A 13666-nucleotide genomic window follows, 5' to 3' on the forward strand; every position below is an offset into this window, starting at 1 on the left:
CAGGTGCGCACCTCCTGTCGCCCTCCTCCCCAGGGGAAACGCCCCCTTGCCATCATGGCCCAGCCTGAAAATTGGAGATGAGAAGTCAACAGCGTAGCCTCCTCTGCCAACCCCCATCTTTCCCAGGTTCTTTACTGGTCTGTCTGAGTGTCTACTCTCAAGCCACACCTGTCAAGCTAAGAGCTTCCCCCTGTTCCTCCGCCCCAGGCTCACTGGCCGGACAGTCCTCTGAGTGGAAGTGTTAGGGGCCGAAATAGGATAGTGGGGACCAGCTATAACAGTAAGAAATATGAACCATGCTCGCTCTGTTAACCATGACGGTTCTGTTCTGATTAGAGAAAGCACCTTCTAACCTGGCCGAGAGCTGTACGCCCCGGGACATGGGAGCTAACATCGGAATGAAGTCCATCCTCCTTTTCTGAGAACTGCCCAGAATCCTGGGAAGATTAACAACCTTGGACCCGCGCGCGAGACAAACACACACACACACACACACACACACACACACACGCACACACGCACGGCCCGTATTGCCTGTAACCTGTAACCATTATACGTTGCCTACTTCCCCATGCCTGTAATTCCTATTCATCCGTGTCATCATTGCCCTTCTACCCAGTATAAGCAGCTGGCGTATGGGGAGGGTCGAGCAGGTTTTCCTGGGTGACCTGCTGCTCTCCCCTACTGCCCACATTATTGGAATAAACGCTCATATAGGATTCAACCCTGTCTCTGCTTAACTGGCTCAAGTAGCATGAGGCAGCCTGGCTGTCCGGCTTTAGAAAGGGTGAGATGACCTGGGAAGGTGGCTGCCTGCCTTAGACCTATGCACATCTCCACACACTTGATCTCCAGGTCTCTGGCCCCACCCGTTCCTGCCTGCCCCAAGGCAAGGAGCTGGCAGCCCGGGGGCTCTCTCAATGCTCTGGAGTCAGAAACGCAACTCTGACTTGCCCGCCTCTGCCCCCACACTTGCTTCAGGCCCGAAGAGAAGGGTGTCTTCCTCTTGGGGCACTGTGCCAGCAGAAGTCCCACCCCTGCAATCTCAGACGTCTGCGCCATCCTCTCCTTCTCCATGTCCCCACCCTCTTGTTGGCCTAGTCCTCCCTCAACCCAATGCTATCCTCGCACCCCCACTCCCTCATGATCCCCCTCAACAGACCCTTCTCCGCAGGCCAGAGCTACCTCAGACCTCCCCTCGGAGCAGAGGCCCAGGCGAAGGCCTGCGGACGCTGCACAGAGCTCCCTGGCGTCCTAGCTTCCCACCCCACCGCACCCACGGACCGGACCATCTGATCCATGTAGGAACTATCAGTGCTCCCCCCCTTACTTCTCCTCCTGGCCTTGGCAAGATGGCAAGCTGACCGTTTGGAGGAGGGCCCCAGAGACCAGAGTCCAGCCCAAGCCCCTCCTCCGGAGGATGAAAGGAGACAGCCAGCAGGGAGAGTTGCTCCAGCCCCACCAAGCTGAAGCCTCCTGGGGACCCCTTCCCGTCCCCCTCCCCCTCCCCCTCCCCATCAGCCTAGGTCTTAGCTGCGGGTGGAGGTAGGGGTGGGACTGGATCCATTGATCTGGAATTTGACCCCACAAGATCCCTGAGTCAGCAAAAGACTAGCCCCTGCCCTCTGCCCTCTGCCCTCTGCCCTCCCGTGACTCCAGCCTTAGGGTCTGCATGAGGGGTGGGTTAGGAAGGAGGTGGGTGAAAGAAAGCAGGCGAGGCGCAGTTCCTGGAAGGCGTCTTTAATCAGGATTTGGTAGTACACAAGCTCTCCGGATTGTCTGATTAACATACAGGGACTGAAAAAGGCACAAGATCCCTCGCACAGCGACGTGTGACGGCGGGGCGCCCCCACCCCCGCCCGTGCGCGCGTGGGTGCGTGTCCGTGCCCCACCCCGTGGCGGCGCCGCGCGTGTGCGTGTCGGTTTCAAGTGTTGGATGTGTACAGTACTCGCAGCCGAGGGGCGGGCTCAGTGCATGCGCCTCCACCCGGCCGGCCCGACGCCGCGGCCCACGGAGGACGCACCCGGAGAGGAAAAAGCGTCCCATCTTCGCGCGTGTGGTTTTGAGTTTTCGTGCATGCTTGCCGGGGTCGGGGAACAGTGCAAGCTATAATACAGGATTATTGCGGTACAAAACGGGCGGGGATTGACGACGGGCGGGAGGCGGGGATAAACCAGCTGGGGTCCGGAGGGTCCTCTCGCCACCCCTTTCCCATCCCTCGCTCCCCTCTCCACCGCCATCAGCGAGCGCCTCCTTGGTCCTTGGAGGGAAGGGGCTGAGCTCCCCCCATCCCACCAGTCCCACCTCTCAGGGGGCAAGGGGCAGGGGGCAGGGGGCAGGGGCCAGCTCTCTCCTGCCCAATAGTCAGCCACAGAGCCCCGAACCCGCCTCCTCCCCCGCGGAAACCCCTCCCAGTGAGGGGAGGGGTCGACGGAGCAAGTGCAAAGGAAGCAGATGTTGGTCCCTGAGTTTTATTTTCGGAGGTGGGGAGGGAGGAGTGCCGGAAGTGGGGGCAAGTTTGAGGTCACCCCTCCCCAGGGCGCTCAGTGATGGAGTGGGGTGGGGCAGGAGACACGGACGCTGGGGCGCGGGCGAAAGGGGGTTTGGGTGGCTCTGAGAGACCTAGGCTCAAAGCTCGGCTCCCCCCTCAATCTGGGCTCTTTGGCATCCAATTGCAAGGCCAGTGATATGGGGAGTGGGGGACAGCCGGGGGCGGTGAGGTAAGGGAGGCAGGGGTGGGGCGACGGGGGTTCTTGGAGCCGGAGAACCGGCCAGCTCCCCCTCCCAGCCCCTCGTCGGCATCCCCGACCTGGAAGCCCTGGGGAGCGAGCCTCACTCCAGCACCCCCCTCACCCGAGGCCAGGGCGCCGGCGGAGGGGAAAGCAACCAAGGACTGACAGAGCGACGTCGGGGCGCAGGGGGTGCCAGCCCCGGTGGAGTGTTAGCAGCAGGCAGCTCGCGGCTGGGGGCGGGGCCAGGGCCCAAGTCCCCGGGGGGCGCGCAGCAGCGAGTTAGGAAGACGGAGCGTACATTCGTGGTGCGACGGCGGCGGACGGGGGCGGGCGGACCGTGAGGCTTGGGGTCCCGGTACCCTTGGGAACCGGCGAGGGGGGCCGGGAGCCGGGCCTGTGCTCTCCCTGGCGGGGCTGCTAGTCTGCTGTCCGGAGAGAGGACGGCGTGTGCGCACAGCTACGGAGTGTGTGCGTGGCCGGTCAGTGTGGCGAAGGGCCCCCACCCCGCGCCCTCCCCCCGCCTGTGCAGGGAGAAAAGAGGGTACGCGGGGAACTGACGGTGGAACCAAGTGGAAAGACGGGTGTGGGAGGTTCCCGTGCTCCTTTGGGTGTCGTTGTCCCCCCCCCCGCCCCGCGCTTCTCGGCTCTTTCCCGGGGCGGGGAGCCCACGGTGGTGTGGGAACCATTGGGACATCTGAGGGACTGTCCTCAGGCCGGGAGTTCTCCCTTAGGGAGAGGTTGCTGGAATATTTCCAGAGGCGGGCCCACCCACCCCGGGGGGCACCTCTGCCCCTAGTGGGAATAGTGTGAGCTTTGGGGACATGCCCCCCAACTTAGGAGAGTGATTGGCCACACTCTGTTACCAAGGTCTGCCCATGAGGGTGGCCGATTCCTGCCCTTCAGGTTGGGATCTCAGTGGAGTTTGGGGTGGAGTGGGGTGGGGTGGGGTTCAGGCCCTCCTTAGGGGTCTATGTTTCCATCAACCCGTGGATGGCAGGGGACACAGCAGTCTCCGTGCTCCCTCAACCAGGGGCACCCACACCCTCCCTAAGCATGGTCCCCTCCCCTGGCCACCCAGGCCCCTGCCTGGCAGAAGCACCACCCCGCCCCAGAAAAAGGGACCTAGGTGGGGCAGAGGAGAGGAATGGTGAACGGGTTGGAGAGGCCTGCCCCCCTTGGCTGGGGAAGCAGGAGTTAATGTGCCAGCGTGGCTCAGAGATGCCATCACCCCCATGGGCAGCTTTAGACCCATTTCCCCAAAAGTGGAGATGCAGAGGGGAGATTGCTGGGCGTGGGATGCTCGTGGCTGGGAGAATGTTAAGTAGTTATTGCTGTGACCCAAGCTGCCTTGAGTGTGTGGAGGGTCTATTCATTATGGAGAATTTACTAGAGCATTTTTCACCGACTCGGGGTTCTGTCCCACAGAGAAAATACTGGTCCTATGAGGAGGGCCCTTCTCACCACGAACAAGTCCAGTGGCCCCCACACTCAGGCGCGCGCACACACACACACAGACACACACACACAGCGCACCGCACACCTCGCTCTAGGAAGCCCGCCTGACCCTGTGAGAGCCGCAGCCTTGGACAGAGGGAGGTCCACTGTGCTCGGGCTCACAGTGGCAAACTGAGTTTGGGGTCTCTGCCTGTAAACTGGTTTTGTTTGGCTCACATGGTGATTTTTCTTTAAAAAGCGGTTGTCATTTTTTAAGTTAGATGCCAATAATTAAAAATTGGGAGACTTCACGTAAAAAAATTGGAGATTTCAGCAACAATTGCCTGAGCAAAGGATGGTGTGGTGGGTCCCCTTTTACCACTGTCCCTGCATCTGCCCACTCCCTGACACGCTGGGCTCCCCTTGACACTCAGCTTAAATCCCACGGTCAGTGCTCACCAACGTCAGGACCTGCCCTGTCAATGAGCCCAGCCACGAGGGTCCCACCATGACCCCCGAGGTCAGGGTTTTGAGCATCTGCTTTCTCCACTATAACTCTTACTCAGCCACCTCAGCCCAGAGCTGCCAGGGGATGCTTGGGCAGGGGGCGGGGGGAGTGGGGAATGGAGAGATTGGGGTCTCTGGAGAGACAGGCTCTGCGATTTCAACCGACCCCAGTACTCTGGAGTGACCCCCCTGGACACCATCCAAGTCTGGCTCACAGACAACTCCCTTCTTACTAGATGGGGTGGGGAGGGGCCGACCAGGAAGGATGGTCAATAGACCGAAATGCTTTAAAACTATCAAACAAGACCTCGGTTATTCGGCATTGGCAGGGGTTATTTTTTTTTAACTGTTTTTGTAAATTAAATATTCTAATTAATCCATTAACTGCAGACAATACTGGGATCTACTTTATAGGCTATTATGAGGGTTAAATGAATTAATTTTGTAAAGTGCTTAGACCACTGCCTGGCACAAAATAAGCCCTGGGTGCCAGTGACTGTTAAATGGAATAAAAAATAAATAACCGGAAGCCACTCCAGCAGGCTGGGTGTGACTGTGAAGTACGACGGAGGCGGCCTCTTTGCAGAGCTGAGCCCGGGGAGCTGTCCCTCTCCCGGGGCAGAGAGCCTTCTCCTCTCGGGAAGGGAAAACCTCCAGAAAGGAGCCTGACCACATGGCAGGCTCACACTTCCCTGCCCAGCCTGGGGCCTGGCCACTCAGCTCCAATCCAGGAACGGCTCTGCCAAGCTGCACGTGAACTTGAACATGTGGCTTCCAATGGCCTTAGCTGTTTCCAAAAGTCAAAGCCACCCTCAAAAGATAATAACAGATCCAGTAACCTCCAGTCTGCTCAGAGCGTATGGCTTATAAGACACTCCCCCCCCCCCCCAGAGGGCATGCAAAAGAGTGTCCCTCCAAGGACAACATGTTTTGAATCATAATCTTTAAAGGACACACCCACTCCCACAGGCACCGGTTCTGGTGTGCGTGTGTGTGTGTGTGTGTGTGTGTGTGAGCGTGTGCGTGTATGCGCGCGTGCGTGTGTGTGTGTGTGTGTGTGTGTGTGTGTGTGGATTCAGCCGCCTTCGGGATGGATCCGCCACTTCCAAAGGCTTTGGAAACAGTACATGCACTTGATGCTAAAACAAGGCTGAAGGTAGTGCCACTGTCTGATTAGTCACAAGGCACTTTGGGGTCTCGAGTACCTCAGGGTGCACGTCACTGGTGGGAGCTGTGCTCAGGGTCCGTGGGGGAGCCCGCTGGAAGGGAATGCTTGGCTTCATCTAACCCCAGAGAGCGGGCGCTGCCCCCACTGCTGCTGACCTTGGGGTGGCTGGTGGACCGACTCCCCTTCACTGCACCGCCTGCCCCTAGCAGGGAGACCAGGGGGCGGCCGGAGGGGAAGGCGGGAGGGGCTCCTGCTCATCCCACCCCTCACCTTTGTGCTTGTGTTTTCTGTCCCTTCTGGAGAAGGCTCTACCCTGACCCCTCCTCTACCGTCTGCACCCAAAATAGCCTGAACTTAGCAGCCAGAACTGGGGTGGGGGGGCACAAGTTTCATTCCTAGATGGGGGAAAGCGCTCCGGCCCAGACATGGCGGGGGTGGATTTGGGGGACAGGAGTGAGGTGGGTGTGTGCATAGCTCACGTGGATGAGTCACACCACAATGCTGGCCTTCCGGGAGGGCACTGCTATGGCCACCCACCCACTTATGGCACCCCGGGCCTCTGAGGGCTCTACTCCAATCAGAGAGAGCTGGGGAGGTGAAGGGAGTGGATGGGAGGGAAGCAGAGGTCAGGGGGAGGAGCATAGAGAGAGGAGCCAGGGTGAGCGTGGGAACTAGGAAACCATCAAGGACTGCACAGACATCTTTCTGATTCCCTAACACACACGTGCACACTCAAACACACCCACACACGGGACTGTGCAGTGCGACCACCCACGGCGGTCCTGCCACGCAACAAGTGCTCACATAGAAGCACACGAGAGTGCAGGCATGCGCGCAGGCACACACAGCCTCACACAACACACCTTTGCAAACCTTCAGGCCGCCCTTCCTTCCCTCCCTGTACAGGCATTGTCCTTCTTGGTGCCTTCATCATCACCACCTCATTGCCTCGGGGATCAGGTGCTGGCTGGCATGGACGGGAATGAAAAAGGGAACCTTGGGGGTCCCCGCAGTGCCAGGTTAGGGGCTGAGAAATGGGCAGAAAGGGCATGAGCAGTCTGGCATCCCCACCCCCCATCTCCAGATCCCCGTCTGCTCTGCCTCCCTGTGCTGACTTCCCCGCGGGCCCCTTGGGACCAGCCAGCTTGGGGGAGCACCTACAGGAAGGAGCTGCCCCTGAGAGGGCAGGGGTGGGGCTTGTCCTGAGTTCACAGGTCCTCTCGTCCTTAATGACCCCCTCCCTGTCACTACTTCCAGACCAGGCCCCTCGCCCCTGGCTCCAGCTCCCAGCTCCACTCATCCATCCTCAGCTCCCAAGGAGCTGGGCCAGGCCACCCCGCGGTGGGTGAGGGCACGCGCCGTGGCAAGGGCAGCCAAGTGGGCGGAGCGCGGGCCTCCTGGATCTGAGTGTGGGAGGCAGGGACGCTGTCCGCCTGGGAAAGGCTTGCTGGGTCGCAGGGCTGCTTCCCCGTATCGCCGAGCCTAGAGGCACGCCCCACCCGACCCCCAACTGGCTGCCAGGCCCCCCTCTCAGACGCAGGGCCACCGCCTTGCCCCACGCAGACAGATGGGCATTCACACCCCACCGGGAGGCCCAGCTCTGCCACCCCCTCGGGGTGGACCGGCCCGGCCACACCAAGAGATCACAGATTAAACAGGGTAACCCATGCCAGACCGCCGCTGACCCAGCAGGCCTCGTGGCCCTGACGCTGGGTTTCTACCGGACTCTGGACTCACTGTGGCTCCAGCCAAGTACCCCTGCCCCGTCCCTGAAACTGCGCAGACAGCACCGCCCCTCCCTGCACCACCTGGCTGGCCCCGGAGGGGCCGTGGGGGCGGGCGTTACAGTACCTGGGGCCAGCGCTGGGGGGCTGTATTGCACGGTGGGGCGCACGGGGCGTGTGAGGGTGATTATTGCGTCCTGGGAAGGAACCATGGTCTCTGTCTGCTCCCCACCCCCCCCACCTGCCCCCTCCAGGAGGGGGGGGGCCCGGCCTAGGTCTTGTGGGTGAAGCGGGCCCACACCTGCTGCAGCTGGGACCGCGAGATGCGGAGCACCGAGGGCACGAGTCTGTGGTTGCCGGCGGCGAGGGGCGCGTGGCGCCGGTGGGGCGCCCGCACGGGGCTGCTCTCCGCCGAGCGGCTGCGCTGAATGAGGGAACCGGAGGAGCCCGAGGAGCCGCCGCCGCCGGGGTGCGGGTAATGCTCGGTCTCCAGCGTGGAGGAGGAGAACACGGAGGACGCCAGTCGTCGCAGGGGGCTGTACCGCGGGAGGGAGTGCCCCGAGAGTCTGTCCTCCTCCAACTGAAAGAGACCAAGAGAGTGGAGGGAAAAGAGTTGTCAGGCACAGACTGGACAGCTCCGTCTCGGGGACCACCCACCGCGCACAGCCCGCGGCGACGGCGCCCCGGGGGGGGGGGGCGGACGGGGCGGGCAGGTGCAGGGGGTGCGGGCCACCCCGTCCTGGTCCTGCCGCGGGACCGGCTCGCGCCTCCTCCCCGGCCCTTCACTCCGCCGCCTCCGCGCAGAGACCTGGTCTCCGCCGCCGGCAGGAAGCCGCCTGGCTCAGCCCGCCCGGCTCAGGGTTCCCTCTCGCGGGGGAATCCTGCTCTGCAGCTGCCCCTGCCATGTGTCGGGCAGCTGCTCCCCGCCTGTCTCCCCAGCTGGCCTCCTGGGGTCTAGCGCGCGCGCCCGCACCCCCCTCCGCCCGCACCCGGCCCATCTCAGGCGGTGCCAGGGTTTCAGTGACTCTCAAAAAGGTAGGATTCTGGCGTCCAACTGCTCACGGTTGAATCCCAGCGCCACCACTTACTACCTGGGTGACCGCAAGCAAGTGACTTCCTTCACCCCCCTGAGCCTCGTCATCTGTGATGCGGGGTGACATCTGGGATGCAGTGCTCCCACCTCCCACCTCCCACCTCAGGTGGCTACCGGGGTTAGACGCTGTAATACGCAGAGCACTTAGAACAGCACCGCCCGGAGCACACAGCCTGCAAGCTGCTTTATTGTCCTTTAAATCACTCGTGAGGACAGAGGTTGGCAGGAGGTGGGCACACAGAAATCATTCCTCCACAGTGGCTTCCCCATCCTCTCCAAGGTGGAGCCGCAAGGAAGAATCCTAACTTGTGCCCTCCTGGCCTTGTGCCCTCAGAGGGAAAAGGGCACATGGGACCGAGGGTCCCAGGCATGTGGGGATGGAAATGGTGGCTTGGGTGTCACCAGACTCCTCCCGTCCTGACCCTTACTTCTGCCCAGGACTGAGGCCAGTTTAAGTAGCTTCCGGTGGGGCAGTGAGGACGGGCCAGGCCAGCTGCTAGAGGGCCGAAGGGGGAGGGCCCCGGGACACTCAGCTCCAGTGTCCCCTTGCGATGTCAAATGGGGGCCCAGGGACCCAGGAGCCTCCCGCGGAGAGGGGTGGCGAGAGGGTACTCTGACGGGACTGTCTCTGCCCTAGCCCTGGTTCGCCTTCCAGCTTCTTTTTGGTCAAGACTAGGATCTGTCCAAGCTGCTGCTGTCAGCGCTGAGGGCGGGGTGTAAGGCCCACCCCGAGTCACCAGGGACAGAGGCACCCACAGGCGCCCACAGCTCCCATCACGTACGTGTGGACGGCTCGAGCTTAACAGCCAGAGTTTGGTCCGCTGCCAGGGGGGTTCACTCCCAGCATGCTCCTGCCCTTCCGGCCAGTGCCACCTGCGATCGTCTCCAACCGCAGCTGGAGCATCCCCGCTGGGAGACCTCCCGTTTGCCAGGCAGCCTCCCTGTTCCTGGCAAAGAAGAGCTCTCTGTGCCTCCCGGGCCCTTGATCATGAACCTCAGGTCTACATGCTGCACCCCACCCCACCCCACCCCTCTTGACTGCGAGCTCTGAAAGCCACATTGTTTGCCTTCGTCCCTCGGCCCCTGTGAACTGCCTGGCACTTGGCAGGGCAATGTCCTCGTGGAGCCAGCAAATGTCCATGGGCTCCAGGAATGCTGACTGTTGTGTTATCAGCCAGAGATGACCTGGCAAACATCCGCCCCCAAATAACACACTGACCGACACTCTCCCCCTGCCCTCGCTTTCCCAGCCACTTCCAATTCGCACCTTCAATTCCCAGCGAAGAACCCAGGTGTGTGTAAGGAAAAGCAGCGGAAGTATCACGGCATGCACCCCAACCACTCCTGGGTGCCTGGTCTAAACGTGTGCCAGGCCCCACAGCATCCTCGTCCCTGCTCCTCACGGGGGCAGGTGACAGGGTTACAGGTGCCTGTATCTTTAAGGACGGCTGCTATGAGGAGACTCTGCGCAGACAAGCTAGGTCTGGGAGGGAGGGATTCCTTGCACAGAGTGCCTATAGAGCAGCGGTTCTCAACCTTCCTCATGCCGCGGCCCTTTAATACAGTGACCCCCAACCATAACATTATTTTCGTTGCTACTTCATAACTGTAATTTTGCTACTACTGTTGTGAATCGTCATGTAAATATCTGATATGCAGGATGTATTTTCATTGTTACAAATTGAACATAATTAAAGCATAGTGATTAATCACAAAAACAATATGCAATTATAGATGTGTTTTCCGATGGGCTTAGGCGACCCCTGTGAAAGGGTCATTCAACCCCCAAAGGGGTCGCGACCCACAGGTTGAGAACTGCTGCTATAGAGACTTCCTGCCTGCCCTAAGCATTCAATCTAGTTGGGGGTCGGGGGAATGGAGGGAGAATACCACCAACTGTAATTTCAGCTGCAGCCAGGTGTGGGAGCCCCCACAAAGTCAAGCTCAGGACTCTCTACAGACTAAAAAAAAAAAAAAAAAAAAAAAAAAGGAAAAATATGCCAGTCCATTTTCCCTCTTTCCATCCCCTTGACGAAGGAAGGTCTCAGCTTCACCCTGAACTGAAATATTTGGTTAACCATGCCACGCCCTATGGGCACACCTGCTGTTATGGCCCAGCCAGTGCGTGCAACACACACACACACACGCATACACACACGCATACACACACACACACACACACACACACACACACACACACACACCAGTCTGACTCTCTGACCCCACCTGAGCCATCCGCTCTCTCAGGCCTGTGCTTGCTCCTCTCCTAAACACACAGGCCTCAGACTGAGTGGCCCAGAGCAGGACCTTGGAGCCAGCGGCCTGGATTCAGATCCCGGCTCTGCCACTTACCAGCTGGTGACCCTGGACTAACGACAGCTCCTCCGAGCCTCCTTGCCTTACTTTTCCATGAGGGCTGCCCATTCGCTGTATCGCTGTGGGGAATACACATGCACAGTAGGGAAGTGCTGAGAGCAGTGACAGCCACTGTTATTGTCATTGGAACTGTCACTGTGATTGTCAGTCGACTTCCAGGCTTTTGTGGTTCTCTACACACTCGCAGATCCACTCCCGACCTCACACAGGCGCGCTGCTGTGCCCCCACGCACATGTGCACACAGATGGACACGCTGTCGCACCCCGGAGCTGAGCCGACACAGAAATGCACACGCACATGTGCAGAATGCTGACCAACCTCTCTTCTGTCGGGAAACCAAGGCCTGCAGTCACCCAACACCCCTCTAGACACACAAGTCATCGCTCACGGGGACGAGCAGAAACGGAGCCCAAGACTGGCTGGCTGACTGCACAGCAGGCCTGGACCTGCTCCCCCAAACCTCCCTCCTCACCCCGTTGGCCAGAGTTCCCCAGTGGGAGGATGACTCCCAGGACACGCATGGGAGTCTGAAGTGAGAAGAGCCTCCCAGACAGCTGACTCTGAGGCCACCTGGCACACAGTCGCCAGGAAGGGACTGGCTGAGCCCAGGCCCAGAATCCAGGCCTCCTGACTAATTCTGGGCTTTCTCTCTGCCCCAGACTGGCTCCTTCCTAGACTTCGTGCTTCCCGTGGGCACAACCTATTGTGCATATGACCTCTGATGCCTTGGGTACCCGGCCTAGAGTAGATGCCCAGTAGGTGTGGAATGAACAAATGAATGAGCGAATAAGTGAATAAGTGAGAGGGCAGTGACGGAGTCCCAAACAGATCTTGCTCCTACTGCTTCCCCAGTGCTGGTCCCGGAGGGCAATGCTCAGGGCAGCAGCACAGTCGTGCTAGCCCACACTGCCCCGGTCGAGCCTCCAACACGGGCTAAGACCTCTCTGGGTGAGGGCTCACGGAACCCTCTTTTTGAGCCCCTAATTCTCCAGAGTCCCGGGCAAGGCCAGGATGCACACTCCTCTGAACCTTGCCTCAGAGTCCCCTCTGCTAGACACAGGGATGGGGCTGAACACAGCCCTGCCTGCCCTTCTTCAGGGCGCCGCATGCTCCGGGGCCGGGCCTCCGGATCTGAGCACAAAGCAGAACTGGCCCCAGCCCTGCACCGTCGCATCTCCGCGTGCATGTCTCCAATGTGGCACAATAAAGTGATACAGTGACCAAGTGAACCGCGGCACAGCCCCTGAGCCCCGGCACCCCCTCCGGGGCTCTCCCAGCCTCTGAGAGAACACGGGCCCCGCTCCGCACCCGGGTAAGAGTTGGTGCCACTTTCTGGATCAGAGAGAGGTCAGCTCTTCCCCACGCAGAGAAGCCAGGCCCGGCCAGTGGCCTTCCGCTGCGCACCCTCAGCCGGCCATTCGCGATTTGGCCACCCCACCTCTGTCCTTCCAGCCTTGTCCCTCAGTCCTCCCATACGAGAAGGTGCCACTGCAGCCTAACCGGGTCCTCCCAGGGCCCCCAACATGCCCGCCCCTGTGCCCAGTCCAGGGTCCCTCCTGCCCTGGCTCGGTTCCCCCCTAACACTGTCTGTTCCTCCTGGCTCTCAGGGCTCACCTCCCGCATGGAGCCCGCCCCAAGCACAGAAACCTCCCTGCCTTCCCTGCTGCCCTCACTCCGTCAGCCACCCCTTCCCTGGTCTCCAGGACTCCTCTCCCGGGTGCTGCTCCCAGCTTTGGCCCCTCTTAGTCCTTCTCCAAACCCCTTTCTCTCTCAGCACCCCCCCCCCCACCTAGCCCCCCGCCGGGGCTGAGTGTTTCCTGGCTCTGCCCTCAGCCTTGGTTCTCCCCACCCCACATGGGGTCTTGGGTGACATCACCCACTTCTGTGGCTTCCATGACTCCCAAATCCTGTCTCCAGCTGAAATCTCTCCTGAGTTCTGAGGCCTCCATGTGGACAGCCCACAGAACCACGAGGTCCCTGTGTCCAAATCTCAGTCCATGTTCCCTTCAAACCATCCCGTGACGGCACCGCCATCCAGCCAGAATGACGGGCATCAGCCGAGGCCCCCTCCCGCCTGTCACAGCCCAACACCTCTTGGCTACGTCCCCCTGACCCACACCCAGAGCTCCCACCCGGGTCCGAGCCACCAGGGCGCTCTCCTGCTGGTGCCTGCACGTGGCCTTTCTGCTTTGAGTTCTGTGCCCTCCGACCCACCTTCCACACAGCAGCCAGAGGGGTCATTCAGAAGGACCAATGTAATCCCGTCACACCCCTGTTTAAAAGACACCGGTGGCTTACCCAGCTTTCGGATCGAGCTCCAACCCCTTAGCTTAGCCCCAAGGCCCTCCAGGACAGGGCCCAGGGCCCGCCTCACAGCCTCCCTGTTACAACATGCAACCAGCGCAGAGCTTTCTGATGGCCACTTCTGGGCCTTGGCACATGCTGGCCACTTGGCCTGGGAGGCCTTTCTCCTGCTCTGTCACCTGGTGACCCTGCCCATAACGCAAGGCTCAACTCAGAACTTGGAGGGCACTTCCTCTGGGGAGCCTCGTCGGCCCCCCACGCAGAATTTCACACCCTGGAACCTGTCTGCCTGCATCAACGCATGCAGCTGCCGATGGCTGGCCGGG

General features: G+C 60.6%; 1 protein-coding gene across 2 annotated transcripts in view; it reads right to left on the reverse strand.

The window, feature by feature from the left end:
* TTBK1 (tau tubulin kinase 1) overlaps window positions 1-13666 on the reverse strand; it is a 45437-nt gene that overhangs the window by 9952 nt on the left and 21819 nt on the right. The gene's annotated exons all lie outside the window — the stretch shown is intronic.

The sequence above is a fragment of the Myotis myotis genome, unplaced genomic scaffold (genome assembly GCF_014108235.1).
Source record: "Myotis myotis isolate mMyoMyo1 unplaced genomic scaffold, mMyoMyo1.p scaffold_m19_p_7, whole genome shotgun sequence".
Classification (NCBI taxonomy): domain Eukaryota; kingdom Metazoa; phylum Chordata; class Mammalia; order Chiroptera; family Vespertilionidae; genus Myotis; species Myotis myotis.